This window comes from Ambystoma mexicanum, chromosome 4p (assembly GCF_040938575.1).
Source record: "Ambystoma mexicanum isolate Mex_15411 chromosome 4p, UKY_AmexF1_1, whole genome shotgun sequence".
NCBI classification, from domain to species: domain Eukaryota; kingdom Metazoa; phylum Chordata; class Amphibia; order Caudata; family Ambystomatidae; genus Ambystoma; species Ambystoma mexicanum.
In genome coordinates this window covers 409,958,146-409,975,479 of record NC_090927.1, presented here as the reverse complement: position 1 = coordinate 409,975,479, position 17,334 = coordinate 409,958,146, and the positions used below count along the sequence as shown (strand labels likewise).

The 17,334-nt window shown below is 51.9% G+C and overlaps 1 protein-coding gene across 2 annotated transcripts in view; it reads left to right on the top strand.

Annotated features, from left to right (window-relative positions):
* DDX1 (DEAD-box helicase 1) overlaps window positions 1-17,334 on the top strand; it is a 795,552-nt gene that overhangs the window by 631,980 nt on the left and 146,238 nt on the right. The gene's annotated exons all lie outside the window — the stretch shown is intronic.

Here is a 17,334-nt window from a genome sequence, read left to right as displayed (position 1 = left end):
TGGCAGGGGCAGGAAGTGAGGGAGGTGCCCAAAACTCCCTGTGCTTAATCCCCTAGGTTACAGGAATGCACCTACAGGTGATTGGCCGCCTGGCTGTGCCACAAGGACAGCCACCCTGCCTTGTGATTGACAGCTAGGCTGGAATGAATGGGAGAAACCTGCATAAAAGGCAAGGCTTTTTGGCTTGGAAGGCAGAGTCGACCACTGGGCGAAGGAATCCGAAGAACTTGGAAGAGACGCATGCTGCAACTCCTGGACCGTTGGTTTGCCTGGTGAAGCCCTGCTGCTGTGCTGAAGCTCGGAATTTGCCTCGACTAGAGAAGCCCTGCAAGGGCGACTTCTCCCCTTGAGTTGGTGGGACCAATCAACTCCAAAGTGAACTCGTTTGGACATCCTCTCGAAGCTGGCTGTACTTCCAATGCTGCTGGAACCGAAGTGCCAGGGAGAGGAACACCAAATCGAGTGGATTGCTTTTAAGTCCGACCCGAGCACTAGGAAGATCCTCCAGACTTCCATGATGCATGACTGACCAATCCTGAGTCACCTTAGAGTGCTGGACCCCAGAAGCAAGGACAGTCTGAAGTGGTATCCGAGAACCGCAGTGTCAAAGCCTTTGCTGTCGGACGCGAGGAGCTGAAACGCTGAAGTGCCAATGAATTGAAGTTTGCCCTTTGCTGCTGCGGCCGACTGTCCCCTTGTGTTGCTGGAGTCCCCAGACGTTCTCCCTCTTGTCCCCACAACTGAGTCCCAGGAACAAAAGGATCTGCAGAGCCACACAGGAACAGAAGCCAGCTGGAATCATTTCTTCTAACTAAAGGTACTGTACAGAAGAGAACTTACCTCTTGTCTTGTAACCTTACTTGTTCTCAGTTGAGACTTGTCTTGGTTGCTGCTGTAGAGTTGCTTGCATCTTCTACAACTCAGAAGCCTACCAGCTTGTGGCCATACTTGATTTTACTTTTTCTACCAAGACTTCTAAAACATTGTGCAAAACTTACTTACCTGCAAGAAGTGCTTCAGCTCACCTAGACTTTTGCCCAATTGACATTGGCTGCCCTGTCTCCCTGAATGACTCTTCTTTCCTCTGATTGTGTGTTTTTACTTTCCTTCCAGCAAAGGGTTAACTTACCTTTCATTGGGGGGTTCAAAAGTACTTTCCTGCTTCAGAATGTGTGTGCGCTCTTGTCTTATTCTCAAACCTCTTTTCTTTGACACCAACTTCAGGATTGCTCTAAATGTACCAGTGATATATTTATGTCCAGTTTCCTAGCTATTGAAGTCACCTGAGGGTGTAGGAAGTGTCTGTGTGCCATCCCAAATGGGTACTTGCCGATTTAGAGGAACTAAGTGTGTATTTTGAAGGGTATTTGTGTGTTACTATTATATTGCCCCTTCTGAAGGCTTATTCAAACTGAATGTTAAATTAATAATTGTTTAATCAAGAAACCTCGAGTGCAAGCGTTTATTTGGATACTTGTCACTGTGACTCACTGTGTAAATCCCCTACTGCTCACATTGACCCCTCTTGAGATAAGCCTGGCTGTTCAGCCACATAACCAACCTGTGTAGTACAGACTTATACCAAAGGATGGGTTCCTATTGCCAGGAGGTCAGGGTTTTTGTAGTGCACCCAAAGGGTAGTGCATACAATCTTTGCCTAACACCCCTTGCCCCAGCTCCTCTTTTCTGCGTGTTCCGCACGCTGCTCGAGGAACACTGCTAATCCTTAGTGTTTAAATTCAATGAATGTGTCTGTTTTTCAAGTTCGAGTCATGTCTGCGGCCAAAGTATGTGGGTGTGAGTGCTGCAGAGGCTGTAGCTCCAAAATGTCCATTATGGACCCGCACAACATTTACATGTGGTGCCTCTGTGCCGGTCACGACACTGAGGGATGTGGTTTGTGCAGAACAATGAATCCGAAGTCCCTCACGGAACTGGCAGGGAAATTCACGGTGGGCTGAACTCCTTCAAAATCTCTGGCGCGGTCGACCGTTCGATCGCCGAAAGTTGAGACGGATGGTCCTACTAATGAGAATTAAGGAGCATACAGAAAAAAGACCAAGAAGAGGTCACACTACGGTAGTCGCTCCTTCCTCCCACAAGAAAATATGATGCCATCAGACACAGGACTGGTTCTTTGGACGACCCCAGTAAGTCGTCCGGGGAGCTGAATTCCAAGGCGGAGTGGGTGGCTTTCAAGGAACAGATGGTTCATATGTTCCAAAAGGCAGCTGCGTGCATGGGTGATCCCTCGATGCAGCAGGCCACAGTGGCTCCAACAGCGCCCAGTAACCCAGCCCCAAAGTGAACACTGTTCCAATGTCATCGGAAGAGCCGTCGGTCTCAGTGCCAATGCACCTCCGGCGATGATACAGACAGTATGCCCCCCGTGTGGAAGCATCTTTCAAATCCGAACGCAAAGCCTTCGACATTCTCGACTGCTGTCGAGCGGTATTATGTGCCGAAGTCAAGAGCAGAGTTTTTGGGCTCCATGGGCGCTATTTTCCGGCACTGCTGATGACAACCAAGTGGTTTTGATGCTGCATATGCAGGTGCTGGAGGGGCAGATTTCTTTGTCGACCAGGCAGATTTGGTTGCCTTGGCTGAGGGCATTCATGATGCCAGTAAGCTGGACATATCCCCAGCCATGGAGACACTGCAGACTCATCCTTACGGCCATGCTAACGCCAAATATTGTGCTTTAGTGGACCGGGTTGTAGATGCCCTGTGATGGAGTGCTCCAGCCAAGCCTTTTTCATGCTATGACCTTACTGATATCTTCGATGAAAGGCCTACGGAAAGGGCCATGCCCTTCAATGCAGCTGTTGCTGACCCAATCGCCACCTTGTGGTAGAGGCCTTGCACCACGCCCCTTGTTAAGTCTGACTTCACCAAAAAGTATAGGCCGGCAAGGGGAGACCCTCATTTTCTCTCCACCCACCCAACACCAGAGGGGTTAGTGGTTCAGGCAGCCAATCTTTACCAGATCAACCACGTCCATGTCAATTCTACTGACCGATAGGGAGGGAAAGAAAAATAACACTTCGAAGGGATTGTGTCCTCCGACGTATTCCTTATCTTAGATATAAATCCTTCAGCTTTGCTGGCCTCGGAAAATTTTTTCGCCAGAGGGCGCTGCGCGTCGATGATCGCCGAGTCGATGACCCTCGACGGCCTCCGTGCCGACGTCGACGTCATCCTGCCTATAAAGGCCGCGCGCAGCGTCCGTTGCTCAGTTCCGTTTTTCCGCGCTTCGTTGTGCCTCGGAACACCGTTGCTCAGTTCTCGTCAAGATAACGTATATAATAACTACTATTTACCTCGATATCGATGGCATCCTCCTCCGACCCGACGACCCCTCGGTCCGGTTTCAAAAAGTGCCGAGACTGCGGGAAGAAAATGTCGTTGACGGACCCTCACAGGGTCTGTTTGTGGTGTCTGGGAATCACGCACCAGAGTTCGGAGTGTGAGGAATGCCTTTCCATGACGGCGAAAGCCTTGAAGGAGCGTAGGGGGAAGCTCGAGAGAGGTAGGTCAACTTTAACTTCCTCGAAAGCTTCTTCGGTAGAGTCGAGACGTTCGTCTCCTCACCATAAAAAACACTCTCGATCTAGATCACGAAGTGGCTCCCACCACTCGTCGACATCGAGACACTCGAAGAAGAGACGTAGGAGATCCCCTTCGTCATCTTCGTCGAGTTCTCCTGAGAGAGTTCATTGCCCCACAAAACGCAGCTCGCAAGCTGAGTGGGAGGAATTCAGGAAAAAGATGCTAAGCGTCTTCGAGAAAGCGGCCTCGTCCCCCTCGAAGACAGCTGAGGGTGATACCCCGGGTAAAAAACCCAAAAAATCTAAACGCCGCGAGTCGCAGTACCCGGCGGAAAAGTCAACCCGAAAGCGCCTCGAGCCATCGGGAGATAAAGCATCATCGACGCCATCGTCGAAAACTCCTTCGAAACAGAGGTCGGCGCCATCGACGCCGTTGTCGAAGGATTCATCGGCGCATCAGTCGATCGAGTCGACGCCGACGTCGACGCCGATATCGACGCCGGTGAAGGAAAGAACCACGGCTACTCCACAGCCAACGGTTAGACAAAAGACCTCCGACTCGACGCCGAGAACGTCGACGTCGTTCTCGAGCAGGACTCCGATCCTTTCGAGTTCTTCGAGGCCTAGTACACATTTCTCGACGCTTTTCACGGCGCCTTCGAGTACTTTCACGTCGGTGTCGACGACATCGACGTTTTCAAGGCCTGTGATGATGGCTCCTTCTGCATTGGAAATGGGGTTTATACCATTCCAAAAACCAATGTATCCCCCTTTAACCTCGATTTTTGAGGAAAGGGAGGATTCAGACCAAGATATTGATTTACAGAGGACCACATCACCAGAGCCAGAGACTTTCGCCTCTGAGGAAGGAAGATTAAAAAATCTTCAGGATGCACTTCAGGAAGCTAGTGGCTTGGACACTTCTCCTGAAGCAGAATTTATCAAACCAGACCCAGGAGAACATGCGGAGACTCCATATAGAGCTCTGATGTCTAGAATCATAGAATTTATGGGTTGGTCTGCACCTTCTCCTGCCTTTCAGCAGGATGACCTCACTGACATACTGGACAAGGGCCCACAGGAGGATCCTGTGGTTCCATTTCACTCTGCTCTACAGAGAAGGATTTTGACAAACTGGGAAACGCCAGAAATTATCCCGGCAGTAAATAAAAAACTGTCAACAAAATACAGGGTGGCTAGTTCTGACCCTGAATATTTGTCAAAACACCCTACTCCTGAGAGCTTGGTTGTACAGGCTGCAACCTCATCAGGCAGCACATCTGCATACCCCACTGCTCCGCAGGATAGGGATGACAAAAAGTATGATGCCATGGCTAAGAAGGTTTTTTCTGCCTGTAGCATGGCGTTAAAGTCTATTAACGCGACCTGTACGCTCGCTAGGTTCAGCCACACCCTTTGGGAGTGCGCTTCATCAGCGGCTGACTGCCTCCAAGAAGGAGAGGAAAGGGACGCATTTTTAAACATCATCAGGGATGGTAAAGATGCGATGTGCGAGACCCTACAAACTGGCCTAGATTCTGCTGACAGTATCAGCAGGGCCATGGCGGCAAGTACCACAATCCGCAGGCATGCGTGGTTGAGGAAGTCTGGTTTTGCCTCTGACGTGCAGACCAGGCTTTTGAATATGCCCTTTGACGGTTCTACCCTCTTTGGAAAGAAGGCGGATGACAGTTTGGAGAAACTGCAAACGTCCAAGGCAGCAGCCAAGTCATTGGGAGCTGCTATCCGTCAGAATACCTTTCGTCCTTCGGGATCATCGTGGAGAGGACGGTCCTTTCGTTACTATTCCTCATATGGAAGGGGCAGGGGACGACCGGCTCAAAGAGGCCAAGGAAGATTTACCCGTGGTGGACGGGGTAGGGGAAAGAAAGCCGCACCCGCAGGAGCAGGAGCCACTTTACCTTCGGCAACTGCATCAGCCGCTTCAAAACCACTCTGAGGTCTCCCCTCACAGAACACCAGTAGGGGGCAGGTTAACTCACCATCTGACGGAATGGCAGGCTATTACGTCAGATGCTTGGGCTCTGGAGACAGTGGCCCAAGGTTACTGCCTGCCCTTCCTACATATCCCTCAGAGTCATCCACCGGGGAACAACCCTTTGAAGCTTCCAGATCCGCTCCTCTTGCAGGAGGTTTTAGACCTGCTAGAGAAAGGTGCCATAGAACTGGTACCTGTAGCGGAAAGGAACAAGGGTTGGTACTCCCCCTACTTCATAATACCGAAGAAGGACGGAGGACTGAGACCCATCTTAGACTTACGGGAATTGAACAAATTCCTCCGAAAGGACAAGTTCAAGATGGTGACTCTCTCTCAGATCCTTCAGGCCCTCCAGCTTCAGGACTGGTTGGTATCTCTAGACCTCCAGGACGCTTATTTCCATGTGCCGATCCATCCCAGGCACAGGAGATACCTGAGGTTCGCAATTGGCAGCTCTCATTATCAATTTCGAGTTCTGCCATTTGGGCTAACCTCCGCCCCGAGGGTCTTTACCAAGCTAATGTCGGTTGTGGCTGCAAGTCTAAGGAGGGAAGGGATTCATGTCTACCCTTACCTAGACGATTGGTTGATCAGAGCTGTATCTTCGGAACAGGCTCAGAGACAACTAGATTATGTTTGCCACTTCCTTCACAAGCTGGGCTTCTCCCTCAATTTAAAGAAGTCACAGATGATACCATCACAGAGACTCCAATTCATTGGAGCAGTCCTGGACACTTCCCTGGGAAAAGCCTTGCCACCAGAGGTGAGGGCTCGAGATATTCTGCAGATGGTCATCAGATTTCAGAATGCCCAATATCTCCCAGCCTACGACTTTCTGAGGTTGCTAGGCCTCATGGCATCCTGCATATTCCTCGTGCCGGAGGCTCGCCTGAGAATGAGATCCCTCCAGTGGGCACTGAGAACTCAGTGGTCACAGTTCTCAGGAAGGATGACAGATCTCCTTCGGATCCCGGTCAAAGTAGCCCGAGACCTTCAGTGGTGGGCCTGTCGGGAGAACATCCTGAAAGGAGAAATGTTTTGGCAACCATGGCCGGAGATAACAGTAGTCACGGATGCCTCACTCACGGGGTGGGGAGCTCACGCCAACGACTTGACCATCAGCGGTCGTTGGTCTCCATCGGAGTCCAGACTACATATCAACCTGTTGGAGCTGAGAGCCATCAGACTAGCGCTGAAGGCTTTTCTGCCGTCTGTACGGGGAAGAAACGTCCTAATAATGACGGACAATACAGTGGCCATGCACTACCTCAACAAAAGAGGAGGCGTAGGCTCACTACCACTGTGCAGAGAGGCGATGCAGCTCTGGTTTTGGGCAATTCAGGAAGGAATCTCTCTATCGGCAATTCACCTAGCCGGAGAGAAGAACTTGACAGCGGACGCTCTGAGCAGGCAGAGCACAGTCTCTCACGAGTGGGAGATAGCTCAGGAAGTCCTTCAAGAGATCTTCGCCCTTTGGGGAACCCCTCAAGTGGATCTGTTCGCCACCAGTATCAACAGGAAGTGCGACAGATTTTGCTCAAGGGAATTTCCCCCGAGAGGAGCTCTAGGAGATGCGTTCGTAGTGGACTGGGAGTTCCCACTTCTGTACGCGTTCCCTCCGGTCCCTGTCATTCCTCAAATGATCAGGAGGTTGAGAAGGTTTCGGAAGACCATGATCCTAATTGCCCCGGATTGGGCCAGGAGAACGTGGTACCCGGACCTTCTAGACATGTCCATCTGCCCTCCAATTCGACTGCCATACAGAGAGGATCTTCTCTCGCAGAAGGAAGGTCAGGTTCTCCATCCAGCCATCAAGACCCTCAACCTTCACGCTTGGTGTCTGAAAGGTTGAGGTACAAGGATTGGGACCTTCCGGATGATGTTATGGAGGTGTTGCTTTCGGCCAGAAGGCCGGCAACTAAAACTCTATACCGCTGCCGTTGGAACAAATTTTGCAGCTGGTGCAGAGAAAAGAATATTGAACCCTTTTCTTGTGGTACACCTATGGTGTTGTCATTCTTACTTTACCTGGCTAATTCAGGCCTACAGGTTGGCACAATTAAGGGCTATCTCGCAGCGCTATCAATCTTTAAGCGCACTGCAGAGGAGCCTTCATACTTCAAAATTCCATTGGTAATACAATACCTAAAAGGATTAACTAATGTTTATCCCCCGAAACCTTTTCAAGTTCCCTTATGGGATTTAAACCTAATTTTAAACTTCCTAAAGGGTGCCCCTTTTGAACCACTACACTCTTGTTCATTGAAGCTTCTCACCCTCAAAACTGTTTTGCTAATAGCATTGACATCTGCTAGAAGGGTTAGCGAGTTGCAAGCCTTATCGTGTAAACCTCCACATACAATCTTTTACAAGGACAAAGTTGTTCTTCAGGTGAAGCCTAACTTCCTCCCGAAGGTAGTCTCGGAGTTTCACATCACTCAGAAGATTATATTACCTTCTTTCTACCCTCCTCCTCATCCGGGGAAGGAGGAAGAGAGACTGCACAGGCTGGACCCTAAGCGAGCCTTGAGCTTCTATATCAGCAGATTGGCTAAGATCAGACAAGCAGACCAACTCTTTGTAGGTTATGCAGGACATAAGTTGGGCCTTCCAATAACAAAACAAACCATCTCCAGATGGATTATTTTAGCCATTCTGGAGTGCTACAAATTGGCAGGAAAGGAGCCTCCTCAAAATCTAAGGGCTCATTCTACCAGGGGTATCGCAACATCCTCAGCCCTTCAAAGAGGGGTGCCAATTCGAGATATATGTGCGGCTGCCACATGGTCGTCCGCACATACATTTACCAAATTCTATAGCCTGGATTCCTCCTCTAGTCAAGAAACTAGATTCGGCAAGGCTGTGTTACACTCTGTCCATTCTGGAAGGGTAACATAACTTTTATTACTCCCGCCTCCAGTCACAATACCACTGCTATGGGAGTCTATCTAAGATAAGGAATACGTCGGAGGACACAATCCCTTCGAAGAACTAGTTACTCTTACCTTGTAACGTTCTTTCGATGGGATGTTCCTCCGACGTATTCCTTATCGACCCTCCCATCCATCCCCGCAGTATGACTTCCTGTGGGTTTGCAGCCTATGCTCCTTCAAGGTGATTAGTCTAATCCAAAAACATTACTGGGGACTACAAAACGGAACTGAGCAACGGACGCTGCGCGCGGCCTTTATAGGCAGGATGACGTCGACGTCGGCACGGAGGCCGTCGAGGGTCATCGACTCGGCGATCATCGACGCGCAGCGCCCTCTGGCGAAAAAATTTTCCGAGGCCAGCAAAGCTGAAGGATTTATATCTAAGATAAGGAATACGTCGGAGGAACATCCCATCGAAAGAACGTTACAAGGTAAGAGTAACTAGTTCTTCTCTTCCGGCATCATGGCCATAAAGGCAGTCAGCGCCTCTTGTGGGTTTGCCAAGTACTCATTTGGTCTGTAGACGGCTGTCAAGTTTGCTCAGTATATTCCCGAACGGGAAATGCAAGATGGCTTTCAAAAGCTGGTAGATGACGGGAAGGAGCTGGCTCGGCAGTCATTGCAAACGGGCCAAGACGTTGCGGACTGCAGCACAACCATGGGGTCAGCCACAGTGATAAGGAGGCAGGCTTAGCTGCATACTTATCACAAAATGTTTAGAACAAGCTGCTGGTCGTTTCCTTTGACAGCGAGAATCTCGTCGGCCCAAAGGCTGACAGTCTTTGGAGAAATTCAAGGAGTCCAAGCTAGCCGCCACGTCACTGGGCCTAGCTGTCCAACAGCTGGCCGTACCTGCCTTTAGCTTCGCCTGAAGGAGTAGAGCCTACCAACGCGATGTCCCTTTTGGCAGGAAGGCTCGGCTCCCGCAACCCAGGCAAGGGCAGAGGCATTTCCCACACTGGAAGGGGCAGGTGGGCCTCAAGAGGCAAGCAGACTGTGGCAGCAGCAGGGCGGCTAAGCCCTCGAAGCCGCTTTGATTTCTCCCCCCACCATTGCCCTGGTTGGCCCTTTTACCTCCGACACCGGGGCTCTTGAGCTCGTTTAGTTGGTTACTGTCTGCCTTTCTTAAAAAGGCTGCTGGACAGACCACCACCTAAACAACCGGAACAGGAGCTCCAGGAAGAACTGCAAGCCATACTTTTGAAGGGTGCAGTGTAAGAGGTACCTCCTGAGCAGAGGGGATCGGGTTGGTATTCCCTGGTACCCAAGAAAGGGGGAGGACTGTGTCCCATCTTGGACCTCAGGGCCTTGAACAAGTTCCTGAGGAAGGACAAGTTCAAGATGGAGATGTTGAGAGAAATTCTCCAGCATGTGGTCGGGCATGAATTCACATGCTATTTGTATTTGTTTATTTATAACGCGCATACTATCAGGCCCAGGGGCACCAGAGCGCAATTTGTACAGGGTTGCAAGAAAGAACATACAGGCAGGAGATTACATTACAAAATTAAACAATACGAACATAATAAAAATCATATTAATTACATATATTACATAGGTTACAGTGCAACTGGAATATTGCTCATGAATATTCCCTCCCGTCAGGCTGGGAATCCTCAATAAAAGAAAAAATAGTTTCACTTTAAAACTATTTCCCCATCCAGTGACCGTCCTCTTCCTAAGCTTCACCCCTGGTGTCCATCTTCAAATTTGTACCGCACGCTTCAGTGTTGGTAGTCCTCAAATTACTCTCTGAGCTATTTTTGTGGTTTATTAGATTTTGATCATATTAGTTGCAAATTTGACCGATTTTTGCTTAAATATCTTCGACAAAGGACAGAGGTTGGCAGTGGGGATCCGCTACCGGCAAAGATCTCCATCCACTGTCGGATCATCATTGAAGTTTTGAGAAAGGCCCGGCATTGGGTCTACTTCGCACCTTTTCTACCATGAGTGAAGAGAAGAAAGAAAGTTGAAGCACCTTCAAACTCGCAAAGTGTGGATTAAGGAATGTCTTTCTGGAAGAACGGCATCATAAATGCTTACATTGCCTGCATTCGGACCACGATGAGAAGGGGATGCGAAGTATGCCATGGTTTTTGAAGAAAATCCAAAAAGACTGCTACAGCAGACTGGCGGCGTGGCTCAAGTCAGCCGCAGGGCAAAGTCATGCCTCATCTAGTACCAGCCAGTCCAAGGAGCAAACTCCCTCCGAGTGGTCGAGATCCTTTAAGGTCTCCCTGCTCGCGGAGGTCTAAGAGAAGGCCAAGCTCTGCACCGCCGGTTTTGCCCTCTGATGCGGTTCCTGAGTCGGGCAAAAGACGATGCCATAACCAACGACCTCTACAGAGAGTTGAACATCAAAAGGGTCTTCAGAGAGGAAGTCCCCAGACCCAGCAAAACTCTGTGTCTACGGATAAGCAGACGAAGGACAAGTCCGGGGAGGATTCTTCGAAGCTGGCAAAGACATTGCAGCATGCCAGGCCAAGGGAATCAATGACTGCTCCGTCAACAAAGACAGACAAGCTCATAGTCAAAGTCAACAACGACCGCTGAGATTGTGCTGAAGGAGAGTGGATCAGCAAATGAGGTGGCAGCCACTCCACGGGTGTCCGTACCCCTAAGGCTAGATACAGCTGCGCATGCAATGACTGACAAAGGCAGCAGCCACTCCAGGGTCAGGGATGGACCAGAGGTATCCAGCAGCCTCCGGATAAGGAGAGGGAGATGGTCCCGCCGGTGGAGCTTCTCTGGTATGTGGATCAGGGGGCTGACCCAGACCGACCGGAGCAGATCTACTCGAGTACCGATGAGGACAGTGATCTGCAGAGCGATTTGCTACACGGATCACCAGGGGGTCACCTGCTCGCAAGAGAAGGCACTTAAGCTGTAAGGAAGGCGTGGTATCAAACACTGAAGACTGACACAAGTGGTCACAGTTCGAGGGTGTTTATTGAACTTCAATGGGTTGGATGAATGCCTATCTAACCTAAATCTAAGGATGGGATAAAGCTACGACCATCAAATAGCACAGTCCTAGTCAAGTCTGTCAAAATAAAAGGGCCTATACTGATAAACCTATTGCCAATCCTTCTAAATACAAATGGGTGTGGGACAATTGTGTATGCAAAAAGAAAAGTGTTCAAGAAACAATATGTCGGGCTGGTTGAGCAGTTGGCTTCCCTTTCCCACGTTTTCAGCACAGGGCAAGGCGGCACACTCGAGCTTTGCTCACGCGCAGGCTTCTCTGCCACGAGTATACAGTTCAAAGCAAGGTATCAAGGCCTTCTGCCAACGCCCCTTTTCCAATCATTCTCTTACTGCAGAGGGCCTGTCGTAACAAACAAATATCAAAGGTCCACTCTTATCAGGATCTTCACATGCACAATTTCTCTTTTAGTATTCATTATGGGTCTCCCGCCTTTGTGCTTGGGCCCCCTTTTTACCACAATGTATCACTTGGTTTCCCTCGCTCGGACCATGCAGTCTCACTTTCTACGGTTTCCTCTTGATATCAAAATCAAAGCCTTTCGAATGTGTGATGGGTTTCGTTTAAACTGTCGCAGGACCACTTTGATTCACTTTGTACAATGTTATAATCAATCTCCTACTTTTGTTTCTTCCACTTCTTGGACAGATAACTTACAGAGACCTTCGATTGAGCACATTCGCGTTGCTGAACCATTCTGTCTATGGTATCGTATCTTTCCATCTCAAGTTCAAACAGTCATCAGTCGTTGAACTTTAGTCACGTCTTTCATCACACCCGTTTAACAATGTTCGTTCCAGCGCTCGTTGCACAATGTTGCTGATTGCAACCTTGACTTCAACACAGACTGGTTTTGCATCGGTGGCCCCAACTCACCGGCTGTGTTGGTCTTTCTGGCGTTTCTTTGTTCTTGAAGCCAAGGATGATACCACGGCTGCTGCTGTACCTCCCCGCCTTGGTCAGTTCAGCGGGAGGGCCTCCGGTATCTCCGACACACAATGCAGGATTCTTCGACCTGGTTTCCTAGCATTATGCTTTCTGACTGAAAGGTTTCTTGAAAGTAATGGTTTCTTGCAGAAAAGGTAATGGGTATTTCCCTTCTTGTAAAACCTTCTTGGTTTGCAGTCTTTCTCCCCTCGTTCAGCTGTCTACTTGAAACTGCTGTTCCTTCATGTGCTTTGCCTCGCTCAGAGTGTGCTCTTGTGCTCCGCCTTTTATCTGTGTGGGGAAGTTTAATGGAAATCAGGTGTGAGTGATTGTCAGTAATTGCCTGACTTTGCCTGCCAAAGTAGCGGGACATGTCGGGTACACGGCTCGTCTGTTTTCTCCCAGAGTGGGCTCTGTAAGGGAGAATTCTCATTTCTCCAGCATGGGGTCTGGCATGGATTCACATGCTCATGAATATACCCCGTAGTCAGGATGGGAATCCTCGGTAAAGAAAAAATCAGTATCAGTTTAGTTTCTGATCTGTCTTTCTTAGTAACCAATCACAGATCTCTGGGTCATACTGCCCCCAGCCAATGACTGCCCTCTCCCTAAGCCCCACCTCCGGCAGCCATCCCCAGATTTTTACCGCACGCTCAAGTGTTGGAAGTCCTCGTGTTTAGCTCGAGTTTTTTACTGCGTTTTCACGCTTTTTCAGGAGATTTTCTCTTTTTTTTTTGTTAATCGAGCCTCAAGCTCCACCGTTTCTACTTCCGATAACGGGGACCCGTTTCGGAATTCTTCTACGCCCCTCAAAGGTGAAGTTTTTCGTCGAACTTACACTTGGAGGATTCCGGAAGATCTGCGGCCTACCTCAACGGACATGGCCCAGGACAAAGAAAGCTGGACACCCGGATCCAAGCTGTTCAGGAACTGCCCTGGATGCGGATTATATAACGTTTTCAAGGAGGACAAGCATTCGCGATGTCTCTACTGCCTCCATGGGGACAAGACGCATGTGGAGAAGGACTGTGCGTTCTGCAAGAACCTTTCGGAACGGACCAAACAAGATTGTCGTTCCCGCCTCGCCTCCTATCTGGAGAAGGGCACAGCAAGTGAGAATGCAAAGAAGAAGGTTGAGCGGGCTTCTAAGTCCTTTGAGGGCGCCCCGGCGACGGGGGCCCAACAGAAGGCCAAGCACTGCGAGTCCGGGAGCGCCGAAAGGTCGGGCTCTTCGGTTGCCAAGCAGGGCGCTACTTCCCCGGCACGTTTGACCACGAACCAGCGCTCTGGTTCGGGGAAGAGGAAGTCAGAGAACCCGGGTAGGCCGCTGGAGCGGACCCGGTCGATCTCGAAGGGGGAGCGAGGCGTTGACCCTCCCCTCAAGGCGAAGGCCCAGGACGCACCTAAGGTGGTGAGGGCCTTGATCCACCCGGCTAAGGCCTCTACCGGAGTGGTCTCTGTGACCCTGGCGGAGCCGGCTGAGACTACGCCAATGGAAACTGCCTCTGGGCCCAGAGTATCCCTGCCGCCGCGGAGGGAATCCTCTTTCCAGTCCACCGCTAAGACCCCCGTGAAGCCCCTGGCCGAAAAAGAGGGGGGGTGGCCGCTACAGACTCGGAATCAGCCTCTGAGGAGGAACTGGTGGAGACCGAGAGGGGCCTCAACGAAAGGTCCATAGGCCTCAACGAGAGGTTCATAAACCTCAACGAGAGGTTCGAGAAGGTTCGATCCCAGGGGACGGTCCCTGCTGACGTGATCGAAGATAGCGACGAGCAGGACGAACAGGGCTCAGTGGAACAGCCTTCCCGTCCGTCGCAGCCATTGCCCGAGCCCCAGGATAGCTCGGCGGCCGTTTTGTTGGCAATCCAATCCTTATGTACCGAGATAAGGATGAGATTACCACGGAGCCCGACGGAGGATCCAGAACCAGAAAAAAAGAGGGGTTTCTGTACCAACGACGGAGGCTAAGAGGAAGACGGTCCTCGCGGTGCCTTTACTCAATGGCATTTGGGACGAGGGGCTTGCCGTCCTCAAGAACCCTGCCATGACACCCGCCAAGAGGGACAGGTACGAGAAGAAGTACAGAGTCCCCGATGCTGCCCCCTTGTGCCTCAGGGCCCAGCCCACGCCGGACTCGGTCGTCTCGGCAGCGGCTAAGGAGGAGGCAGCGGGCGCGGCGTCTTCAACTTCCACTTCCCCGCCGGACAGCGAGGGCAAGAAGTTGGACTCCATGGGACAACGGGTCATCTCGTCGGCGGCGACGACGATTAAGGCAGCCAATGCCTAAGCGATCGTGGCCCACTACGACAGGGAGCTCTGGTTCAAGATAGCTCCCCTGCTAGATTTCCTGCCTGATGACGAAAGGGCAGAGGCCCTAGAAATTCTGCAGGAGGGCGAGGTGGCGTCGGATCACGCCATTACGGTGGCAACGGACATTGCTGATACCGGATTTCGCCAACTGGGCAGCAGAGTTTGCCTCCGACGACGATGGCTCAAGGCAACAGACTTTCGCCAGGACGTCCAGACCAGAGTGTTGGACATGCCGTTTGACGGCAACAACCTCTTTGGTAAGGTGGTGGATGAGTCTCTACAGGCCATCAAGACCGACTCGGAGATGGCCCGGGCCCTTGGAGTGCTTCAGCAGCGACGGCCCTTTCGTAGTGCTGGAGGCAGACAGGGTGCCTCCCAAGGATCCAGCGGCGGCTCCTCCTACCGCCAGACGGCCCGCTCCTCTTCCCAGGAGGCCTACAGAGGTCGCGGCAAGCAAGGGGATTCCCGCCGTCCTGGCCAAGGAGGCCAAGGCGGCAAGGCCGCGTCCAAGCAAGACTGATCCGGCCGGGTGGTCGGGCCCCACCGAAGCACCCCAGTGGGAGGCCGACTGACGAAGTTCGTCAGGGTGTGGGAGTCCATCTCCACCAATCGTTGGGTGTTGGATACCCTGGCCAACGGGCACTGACTAGAATTCCTAAAGAAGTGCCCTCGCATTCCTCCCGTGGCCAGGAAGGAGAATCACGTCCCTCAACTGCTGTTGGAGGTAAAGGCGATGCTCAAGAAAGGTGCCATCGAGCTCGTCCCCAGGAAGCTCTGGGGCTCCGGAGTGTACTCAAGGTACTTCCTCGTCGGGAAGAAGCAGGCGGTTGGCGCCCCATCCTAGACCTGCATCGGTTAAACAAATACATCAAGGCGCAAAAATTCAGGATGGTCACCCTCCAGCACGTACTGGGACAGCTGGAGGAAGGCGACTTCCTATCGTCGCTGGACCTGGAGGATGCCTACTTTCACATCCCCCATTCTAGAAAGGCACAGGAAGTTCCTCAGGTTCGTGGTTCAAGGACGCCACTACCAATTCAGAGCCCTACCGTTCGGATTAAAGTCGGCACCCAGGGTTTTCACCAAGTGCCTGGCACCAGTGGCGGCGCGGCTGCGCCTGCAGGGGCTCCACGTCTACCCCTACCTGAACGACTGGCTAATCCGGGCAAGGTCAAGGGAACTCGCCGTCCATCATACGGCGAGGACCGTCCGGTTGCTCACGGAGCTGGGGTTCTCCATCAACTACCCCAAATCCCACCTGGTTCTGTCACAAGTAGCACTGTTTTTAGGGGCGAAGCTCGATACAGTGGAGCAATTGGCCTCCCCTTCAGAGGAGAGGACCAAAACCATCCTGGGCAAGGTACAGCGATTGTTAGCCACGGGCGTGGCCAGGGTGAGGTCCATCAAGTCCCTTCTCTGGATGATGTCCTCATGCATCTACCTTGTACCCCTTTGCAGACTTCGGATGCGTCCGCTACAGGAGTTCCTCGACGCCCGCTGGGTTCAGGCGGGGGGCTGCTTCGAGGACGGGAACCCCCTCTACGAGGAGTTCCGTTGGGCGATCCCATGGCGGGGCACCCGGGCTCACCTCACGAAGGGCACGGACTTTCAAACCCCGGCGTTTCAGGAGACAGTGACTACGGACGCCTCTCTGGAGGGTTGGGGGGCCCACACCGGAGATCTTCACGCAAGAGGCCTTTGGCTCCCGGGGGAGAGGTCTCTTCAGATCAACATCTTGGAGCTCCGTGCAGTGTTCTGGGCACTCAAGTCGTTCCTCCCATCCCTCAAGGACAAGGTGGTGAGGATCTTCACCGACAACACCACCACCACCACGTTCTACATACGGAAGCAGGGAGGCAACATATCCCCGGCCCTATCCAAGGAGGCCCAGGATCTGTGGCACTGGGCCGTCGCCCAGGGGATGTTTCTGGTTCCCTTCCACCTGGCAGGAATAAAAAACACCATCGCCGACTCACTCAGCAGGGAGCTGCGCTCGTGCCACGAGTGGGAACTGCACCAAGATCAAGTGGATCGACTCTTCCAACGATGGGGCAAACCCCAGATCGACCTGTTCGCGACGGCGACGAACTCCAAGTGCCAGAGGTTCGCCAGCAGGTTCCCGCAGCCGGGGAGCATGGGCGATGCTTTCTCGTTCCCTTGGGACGGCCTGTTTCTATACGCGTTCCCTCCGTTGCCGTTGCTGCTCTGCCTCATCAGCCAGCTCAAGATGTCCAGGTGCAGGATGAACCTCGTTGCACTGGCGTGGCCAAGGCAGATCTGGTTCCCGGGCCTTCTGGACTTGTCAACGTCCCCGCCAGTCAGGCTGCCGGCGGACGGGGATCTTCACTCCAGAGAAGGAGGCGCTATTCTACACCACGACCCACAGTCACTGAACTTGCAGGCCTGGCTCCTGCAGTGCTAGAGTTTGGAGGGTACGATATCCCGGCTGATTTCAGAGAGGTTCTTGCAAAGGCCAGGGCGTCCTCAACTCTCAAGTGTTACGGTCGTAAATGGAAGAGGTTCTCTGTCTGGTGCCGTGCACAGAAGATTAACCCTCTGCGGATTACGGCCCCTAAAGTGCTGCCGTACTTACTGTCGCTGGCCAAAGCTGGACTGGCTCATGCCTCC